This window comes from Myotis davidii, unplaced genomic scaffold (genome assembly GCF_000327345.1).
Source record: "Myotis davidii unplaced genomic scaffold, ASM32734v1 scaffold318, whole genome shotgun sequence".
In the NCBI taxonomy this organism is placed as follows: Eukaryota; Metazoa; Chordata; class Mammalia; order Chiroptera; family Vespertilionidae; genus Myotis; species Myotis davidii.
This window is the reverse complement of record NW_006289197.1, coordinates 417,289-427,931: the sequence shown is the minus strand read 5'-3', so window position 1 is coordinate 427,931 and position 10,643 is coordinate 417,289.

The following is a 10,643-nucleotide window of genomic DNA, read 5'->3' as shown; positions in this document are numbered from 1 at the left end:
GACACTGGGCCAGGCCCTCTCCCTTCCTCTCTGTGAAAAATCAATAAAATATATATTTTTTAAAAAAGAACCAATATCTCTAAAGAACACAGATTGGTCCAGACTGAAGTCCAGAAAAATACAGAAGAAAGAAAGAAAGAAAGAAGCAAGTGACAATGCACTCGGGCTTACTCTACGTTCTTCTAAGTCCCAGGCTCAAAGGGTAAAATTAAGAGCACTTGCTGATTTTCTTCTAGGTTGGTGTGTAATTAACTCAAATAGGAAAATAGCCAAGAATTCAGGAAAGGCGTTCTAATCTAGCATAAATATTCATTTTAATAAAACTCTACTAAATAAATATGTCTACATCTATTCATTTATGTCTTCAACAAATATTTAGTGAATACCTAATATGATCCAGGCACTGGAAATACAGAAATGGGCAAAATATATCAAAAGCCCCATCCTCATTGAGCTTGCATTCTAATACAGGAACCTGGCAATCAACTAAATAAGTAAAATTTATAATGTGCCAGATGAGATAAATGCTATGGAGAGAATAACCCAGAGAAAGGGAGTAGCAAGTACTGGGCAGAGATGGTTATGATGACAACCATAACCAACTGAGCAGATGACACGTGACTAAGACCAGAAGGAGATGAGGGAATATCTGGTAAAGTGGAAATGAGCCATGGTGGTTCCTGGGAGATGAACTTTGCAGGAAGAGACCAGTGTCAAGTTCCTGAGAAAGTAGAGTGACCAGGATTTTAATGGAACAAGATGTGAATCAGTTGGCTGGAACCCAATGAATAAAGAATGAAATAATAGGAGAAGGCTGGAGAGCTAGCATGAGGATAAATAAGGTAGGATCTTACAGACCAAAGGCAGGTGGCAGCTTTTACACTGAGTGAAATTGTAAACTATTAAAGAGTTTCCAGCAAAGGAGTGGCATAATCTGACTTGAGTTTTGAAGAGTCTGTGCAGGTTGTGTGTATACATGCTACAGAACACATTTTAATCAATACATGTGTGATTAAAAAAAACTCAAGTTCCATTTTTTAAACCAAATAATATTTACATTAATTGGAGGATAGCTATTTAAATTAAATCATTTCACTATGGGGATGTCATGGTAAACTTCAGAAAGTAGGATGCTTCCAAGACAAATGTCCAGGTTAGGTTCCCTTAACAATTACAAATGAGGAATCTACATATTAACTTAAAAAAATTATGAGACAATGGGGATATTGAACACAAGTGGATATTGATGATATTAAAGAATCATTGCTGGTTTATAGAATATCATTTATCTTTTAGAGAAAAATACTAAAGTTTTACAAATTAAATGGTGGAATATCTGGGATTTGCTTCAAAATAACCCAGACACTGGGCGTGAGAGATTGGTGTGGGAATAGAAAAAATGAGATGGGCCACATGCTAACTGTTGAAGCTGAGTAACAGGTACACAAGGGCTCAGTTTGCTACTACCTTTGCTTTTACGTGTTGAAAAATTTCCATAGTATAAATTTTAACAAATAGAATAAATTGAATCATTTTATCAAATAAAACACAACCTAGCCCAAAGGAAATACACATTGGATGCTTTAAACTTGTCGCAAAGAACAATGACTGCTAAAGAAATCTCCATAAATTCATATCTGTGATGAGAAAGGTTTTCTGTGTTGAGTTTTAAGAGATTTGGGGTGGTATAGAGGAAAGAGCAGTGGGTTGGGGAGCAGAAACAGGCATATTAGATTTCTCTTTGTCACTAACTGACTTGGTGACCCTGAGCAAGTGACATAAGGATCATGGAGTTCCATTTCCTCCTCCAAAATAGTACAGGAGTTACACCAAATGATAACTGAGGTTCTTCCAAATCTAAAACAATTTTTATGATGGTTGATTTGCATGAATTTTGATTTTAGTGACTGCTTTAATGTTAACATATGCTCCTAAAGGGTGAAAGAAAAATGGTATGTAGCTACAATCCTGAGAGATGTAAAAAGCTGCCTGAGAATTAGGTAATCCCATTATTTCAATTTCAGATTCTTCTTACAACAAGCTAAATAATAAAATGCAAAGAATAACACTTCAGCAGGGGTCTGAAACTTTCTCTATAAAGAGTTAGATAGGCCGAAGCCAGTTTGGCTCAGTGGATAGAGCGTCGGCCTGTGGACTGGGGGGTCCCAGGTTCAATTCCGGTCGAGGGCGTGTACCTGGGTTGCGGGCACATCCCCAGTGGGAGATGTGCAGGAGGCGGCTGATCGATGTTTCTCTCTCATCGATGTTTCTGGCTCTCTGTCTTTCTCCCTTCCTCTCTGTGAAAAATCAATAAAATATATTTTTTTAAAAAAAAGAGTTAGATAGAAAATATGTTAGGCTTTGTGGCCCAAAATGTCTTTGTTACAAATTCTCAACTCCGCTCTTATTATGCAAAAGCAGCAATTTGCAATACATTAATGAATAAGGGTAGCTCTGTTTCAAAAAAACTTTATTTATGAAGAAGCAGGCAACAGGTTACAGTTTGCTGATCCTAGCCTTGAGTATAATCGAATATTAAAATAAGGATCTTAACATATTCAGGTAATGATATAGAAACAGTAAGTCATATTCATCTGCTTCACATATTTTTACCTTTTTTTATTTTCAATGACAGTTTAGTTTCAATATTGTGTTGAATTGGTTTCAGGTGTACGGCATAGTGGTTAGACAATCACACACTTTACAAAGTGTTCACATTTTCTTTTTCCTTTTTCCCCCATTGATTATTTAGAGAGAGGGAGAGAGAGAAACATCTATTGGTTGCCTCCCCTACATGAGAGAATCAAACCCAAACATCAAACCCACAACCTAAGCATATGCCCTGACCAGGAATTGAGCCCGCAACCTTTTTGGAATACAGGACGCTCCACCCAACTGAGCCACCCCGGCAAGGCAAAGTGTTCACGTTTTCTTGATTCCCATTTTCGTATAGCCTAATGGAACAGTGACTCATATAGAGATCTAGTGCTGTCTATTTTCATCTTCTAAGTGTAGTCTCTTTATATCATCTCCATTGTTTCTACCGTAGAGCAGGCCTCTACTACTCTTGCTTAGATTACTACAATATGCCTCCATTTTTTGCCCTGTTGCAATCCCTTCCCTGCACAGCAGCCAGGAAGACCCTCTCATTGAAGAAATCAGATCATGCCAGTGTCCTGATGAAAAGCCGCCAGGGCTCTTAAGACCCCTTTCCATGGCCTGGACAGCCCTCATGATGTCACGCTTCCTCTCATTCCCAAAACTCCCAGCATTCTTTCTGCATCTCCAACAAACAAAACTCATTGCTTTCTCAGGGTGTCTGCATTTACCACGCCCTCTGCCAGGGATGCCTGTTGTACAGATTACTGTAACGCTGATTCTTACTCAACATGTATGCCTCACTTCAAATATCACCTCCCCAAAAGGCCTTCTCAGACCACCAGACCCTTCCCCTCGTCATTTCACAAATGATCACACTTTATATTTCTTCCTAAAACTTATCAGACAGTAACCATACAAGCAGACATCTAAGTAATACATTCCATGATATTGTAAGGGGGGGGGTGTCACAGATTTTTATTGGATAGCTAACTATCTCTAACAGGGCACCACTCATAAACCTCCATATTCACCTGCCAGCCAGCTTTAAACACGGTAGTTATAGAGTTAATGAATGAGTGCACCCATAGCAATTCAAACTTCATAAAATAAACTGAAAATGCCTGCTATCAATTTTTATCTCCACTACCAATTCTTACATTGTTACCTTTTCTCTACCTGAACCCAGGAGCTAAGTCATATCAATCTTGCCTCACCTGCTTGCCTAAAATTCCCTCATGGCTATGTCCCTGGACCCAGATTTTTCTTCACCATGTTTCATTTTTTTTAACCAGCTAAGTAGGCATCCATATGATTCTCTAGGTTTATGCTTTATCCCACCTCCCTATGTGCTTTTCTAAAACTTCCTTAAGATTTAATCTGAAAAAGTCATAATGTACTTGAAATATGTATATGAATTACCAAGAGGTTTAAAAGTATCTATCTCTGAATTATTAAAAATGTACAAGTTTTGTTATTCCTTTTTATTGCTTGTATTTTTCTTCCCCTTACCTAATTTCAAATCCCCGTTTTGAGATTGTCCCATTTCTGCTATAGTTTTAAAAGAAACTTCACTTCCTGGAAGAGAGGAAAGTAAGCTTCTTAAATTCTGCATATCACCTCTTCTCCTTTAATCATGTAACAGGTTTGCTGGGTAAAGGGCTTTAATGTAAAGAAAGGTAAATTTTCATAACTATAAAATCCAACATAGAATAGAATATCGAACAATATTCCAGCTTGTCTCATTATATTGCTATTAGGGGGTTTATCTATACATGAACAATTCAGGAACTTCATTGCAAGTAGCAGTTTCAACCCCTCTCTCTAATGTCCTCAGAACTGCTAAAAAGAAGCAAGAACAACAACAAAAAAAAGCTTAGTTCTCTTTTCCCTTTCCCTTCACATAAGGGAATGTGGCTATGGCCAAACACCAGGCAATAGAGAAAAAGAAAAAGTCAAAGGATAAATCATCTAACACGGGGGCAATTGGCCCCTGAAAGATGGAGAATTTACACTGTGTAGCACTTGATGTCAAGCTGAACAACTAATTATTGAACTGCTGGGAGCTATTTCCCAGGCCTTATAAACAGCAGGCAAATGAGTCCCCAACTTCAAAAATATTGGTCTTATTTCATCCTCCAAAAATAGACGTTTGTTATCCTTCCTAAATTGAAGAATGTCATGGGCAAACAAAACCGAAATGACTCTGATGTCTCTACAGATGACTCCCTATAGGCTTTGATCCCTTGGGACAGTCTAAACCCATGCAGTCCAGGGCCCCTCCACACTCCCCTACCATGGAGGCAAAAGCACTGCTCCCCCACCTAATCCCCGCCATACACAGCTCTCCAACCCAAGTCCAAAGCTCTTCCACACAGAGCTTTACACACACACACACACACACACACACACACACACACACACTCGTACATTGACTGTCACGTAGCCACCATGGCTGGAGTTATTCATGGGCACAGAGACTAGATCTGCGTGCACTGCCAGGATCCCATTCATCAAATGGAGCCAGGGCAGGGCTAGGTTAAACCTCTGGCTCGTAGTTTAACCTATTTGAGGTCATGGATCCTTTGGGAATTTTATTAAAGCTGTGGATCCTGTCCTTATGAGAGGTCTGTAGCTAGGCACATTCACACACACACACACACACACACAAATGTTAATTCCAGGGCATTGATAAGCCTCCTTGAGGCCCACAGAGCCCCACCACCTTTAGAATTTTTAATCCCCAAAATAGCTCCAGCAGTGTGAAGAAACCAGTATCAGGCCATAATCTGGCTCTTCCTCAAAGAACCAACCCCATTTTTCACCTTGAATTTCATTTTAGACATTACACATTCAGGAAATTTTTATCTCATTCTTCCTCTTTTCCTCCTCTATCAGTGACCACATTTCTCTCCTTCATTCTTCTCACTGACTCTCTCCTTGTCTCTCTTTTCCCAATGTCTTCATCTTAATCTCTTTCATAATGTCTGTTTTTGCTCTGTGTATCTTTCCTTGTCTCTCTCTCACTGTCTCCATCTCTCTCTCTCTCTCTCTCTAAAGGGATATTCCATTTCAAATATCCATGAACAGATAAATGATAAATCATTTTACACACACACACACACACACACACACACACACACAAATGGCATTTGCTGCTTCTATTATTAGGCTGATTTGAGAATTTGATATTTGTTTTAACACCAGAACCTGCATCTCTAGAATTGCTCTGCTCTGTAGTCATTCAATCAATTCTAATTTTTTCAGATCATTTAAATTCTTTTTATTGTCTTACTCTTGCTGAATAGCAATCGCTCCATCTATACTGTCACCGTCTACTGTCTGAATGTAAAAGCTCTTTACGAATGAAAGTGTGTATCTTCACATTCTTCACATTATGGTGTGGCATAAAAGGCTCCAGTGCACTGACCGCTATTTCAATCCCCAGTCATATTTCAACATGTCTACCTACAAATGACATGTACGATATTTTCTATACTGAATTGGATTTCCTACGCTGATTTCTCTATTTTCTTCCTGCAACAATGAAACATCTCTGTGGTTATTTATGCAACAAGAATGATATCTTGCACATTTCTATGTAGATTATTTTAAAATGCACATGTGCACACATACACAGAAATACATGCACACACTCATAGAGGCTTGAAATGAGATAAGTTTGTGGCAGGAAAGGTCTAGGGAGTTGAAAGACTACAGAAAGAAATTTTGACTCCAGGTAATGAAGTTAACAAAAAATATGGACCCAAATCAAACTTCATTGTAAAGAATAGTACATCCTGTAGTGCCGCGTTGACACCCCATTTTTCCTCTCCCCTCACTATGTACACCTATGTGTGCACACTTCCCTACATCCATAATCGGCATGTCTGCTCACCATTGGTAATTGTGATTTGTTTGTTACTAAGCGAGGATAGTTATGTATCTCATTTCCATGTATTAATTGCAACCACACTACATTAGAAAGTTACTTTTTTCCTATTTCAGTGACGATGATGCAGACAGAGGACTGCTGTAGCTTGGCTGTGGCTGCATCCTCTACCTATGGCCACAGTTCCTATTAGGCAGCCTCCCCTTGGGCAATAGCTCTTGTGACCATTCCTTCCATGTGCCCCTTCTCTGACTTTTGCTAGCCCTACATACTTCCTTATTATTATTTTTTAATCCTTACCCAAGGACATGCTTACTGATTTCAGAGAAAGGGGAAAAAGGGAGAGATAGGTAAATATTGATGTGAGAGAGGACATCAATTGGTTGCCTTCCAGACCTGCCTGAATGGGGATCGAACCCAAAACCTAGGTATGTGCCCTGACCAGGAACCGAACCCACAACCTTTTGGTATATAAGCAGATGCTCCAACCAACTGAGCCACACCAGCAGGGCTCCTCCTTATTTCTTGTTAAATCACTTAACCCTACCTGTCCCTCTTCATCAATAAATAGCCCTTTCATTAACTCTCTTCATTAACCAAGTCCAAGAAGCATAGGCTTGTTCAAACGCACGAAGGTAAACCCTAAGAAAGATGATATGACAAACTAAAAGATGGGTAGACAAGATGAGGATGGTACAAAGAGGATATACCCATGGACACAGACAGTAGTGCACTGAAGGCCTAGGGAGGGAGGAAGGGGAGGGAGGAGGGGGCCAATTCATAAATTATAGTAAGACAACCTACTAGAGGTATGATTCAGTGAACCAATGGTTAATGATGCCACCAACTGGAGGGAATATCACAGAGTTATTAAGAAATAACTCTTAAGAAATATGCAGTAACATTATAAGTTAAAATATAAATTATAAAGTGAGACATAAATATGCAAAAATATATACTACTTAAAGTATGCAGAGAACACAACATATTAGTAACCATGTAACTAAATAATAGGACTATGATGCTTAATCTTTTCTCTACTTTTCTGTATTTTAAAACTTTTATTTAATGAGAATTATTGATTTTATAATAGAAAATGAACAGAAAAACATTGAATGGTAGAGAACTTGATATTAATAAGGAGGCCAAACATAGACTTTACTCCCACAGTCATATTGTTTTTAGATTCAAGCAAAAGAAATGCAACCAGTTATTTGACAAATGGTATATTCCGTCAATTGTCAGTTAATTAGCTGGACTACATTTTTTTTCAAAATTAGTTGTCAAGAGCTGCAATAGAATCAGTCATGCTAAGCAGATATTTTAGCCTTTCATATGCTCATTTGGAGAACAAGGCTGTGGAAGAGATGATTCTTTTACACCAGAAACCAGAGCACAGTCACCGTGACTGCCTGGTTGTGCACATTTGGTCGCATGGGGAAGAGTGATGTCAAGTGTTCACATTCACACTTCTCCTCCCCCAGTGCATACACTTCTTCCTTTCTCACCTCAAACACTTTATAATAGCCTAATGTAAGCTTCACATTTCTGTCCGTTTTCCTCGTCATATTAATATTTGAGGGACAATTTATTCTGCAAGGGAGGTGGTGTTGTAGGAAAGACATCTCAGAACTTATCTGAAGAAGATGCTTCAAGCCCCATCCATGGACACCATAGCACTAGCTTCAGAGGTGCAGAGAGAGGCAGTGGCATGTTTTAGCCCATTCTCACCTCTCACATTGCATTTGAGTCTATTCCTTTTCTCTCTGTGTGTGTCCCTCTCTTTCTCCTTCTCTCTCTTTTGCTTTCTCTCTCTCCCTCTCTCCCTGGTTTTATTTCTTTTATAAAAGATTACACCTATGCAATGAAATTCATTTAGTCAAAGATGAATAAAAATAATTATTTAATCAAAGTAGCCTGCTCAGTGGTCTGTTACCCTTCAGCTTTTGAGGGTCACTTCTGTCCTTTATACCAAAATCTTCAAGTTGTCCCTTATAAAAATTTCTAGGTCTCATGCTTCAAACTTAATTTCCATATTGCTCTTTAACATGGGCTGCTTGCTTGTCCACTCGCTTTCAATGTTATCTTTTTATAAATTAGCCAGTGCTGATTAATATCAGTAACCTGAAAGTCTTTCTGCATATAATAGCTTGCTGACATAAATATAACTTTGAACTGATGTTGGTGACTAAATCTGTACCTTTAGTAGATTTCCAAATGTCCTTCTTTACAGAAACATCACTCAAAGACAACCATGAAGTTACCTGTGTCATTGAATTTGTGTCAGTAAAATTCAGCCATAGTCTCAGACAGGACTTCAGGATACTAGATAGTTATCAACTATTTAATGGAAATATGTAATATTTACATGACATTTACAGCATACTTTCACATTCATACCTTATTTTATCTTTCAATTGAGCCTGAGAGCTAAAGACAGTGAGGTTGAAATAGGTTGAATAGTTGCTTTCCAAAGTCAGTTAACAAATGGTGGTAAAGGCATTATTGTCCAATTAAATTCTTATCATCATGGATGGGCAGTAACACCAGCTCCCATAAGGAGCATCTATTAAAATTTAATAACAACATGATCCTGCTACTGCGTTTATGCTGAAGCAAGGCTACTGACTGGTCTATCATTAATATGTTTTATTCACTCTTCTATCTTGTATATGAGTTGTGTTGGCATAGTTAAGATTAAACTCTATGCATATATTATTACCTATTTCTTTTTCACTTAAATTATAACAAGTGCTTTTTGCAAACATCATTTTAAATGTCTCCATAATCGTTCATCCTAGTTCATTTAACCATCTCCTTATTGTTAATCATTTAAGCCTTTCCATACATATGCATTTGTGTCTCCAGGATCATTTGTATGCATAAGTCATCTCACTTTATTTCCTTAGATAATTTCCTTAGATATAGTTCTATCAGTGAATGAAAAAGTAATATTTTTAGGTTCTCAATAAACTTCACAAAATTGCTTTCCCTTGGCTGTGTGATTTACATTCTCATAACAGTACTGGTATACAAGAAAATACTCTTGCCAGTATTAAGATATTCACTTTTTTATAATTTAGGTAAGTTTATAGCCAATATATTATTTTGATGTTTTAACTGACATTTTCTTTACTCATAGCTTCGCATGTTCCCATATGTTTTCAGCCACCCTTCCACTTGTATTTCCACTATTATAAGTTATTTGTTGATCACTTATTTTTTGAATGTTAGTGTATCTTAATCTAGGTGTGCAACTTTTAGAAGGGCATAAGTTTTGTATAGTAAATACCTTAGCTCTTTCTCTGTAATATATATTGTAAATATTCTCCAAATTTGGAGAATGCAATTTGTAGATTGTTTAATAAATTGGTCTTTTAATTTTAGACCACAGATTTTTTTAAAATGACATTTAATTGTTCTGAACTCTACTATCATCACCAAAGTAATACCTTCCATTGCTTTTCAAAATAAAAGATGCCCATGCAGAGGTTTGATAAACATTTGTTTCTATTTATCTAATCTTTTATGGGTTGAGGTTTAATTAAACCTATTACTTTAAATTTTTCATTGAATATATTCTAGTACTATTTTTAAAAACCTTGCAGCCCTGGCCTGTGTGGCCCAGTTGGTTGGGGGTCATACCGTGCACAGAAAGGTTGCCAGTTCAATTCCTGGTCAGGGACATGCCCGGGTTTAGGGCTCAATCCTTAGTAGGGGGCATGCAGGAGGCAGCAGATTGATATTTCACTCTCACATTGATGTTTCTCTCTCTCTCTCCCTTCTTCTCTCTCTAAAAATCAATAAAAATATTTTTTAAAAACTTGCACTGATTAATAATTTAATATTTGACATTGATTAATCAGAAGTCTTAGTATGATTTATTGAATGATGCATAGCTCATTGATTTGTGATGTTTAATCATCATATAAGCATCCCTTATGTGATTTATATAAGATTTTCTTAATCTTGTAATTTTTGCACATACTTCTCACATATAAAATACATCCATTTCATCCCAACAGTCCAAAATTTTTGGTTTGTTCCAATATGAATTCTTAACTCTAATGTCCAAAATATCACCAAAATATCTAAACCAAACATGGGTGAGACAAAAGGTAAAAGTTATCCTGAGGCAAAAGTCATCTCCAGG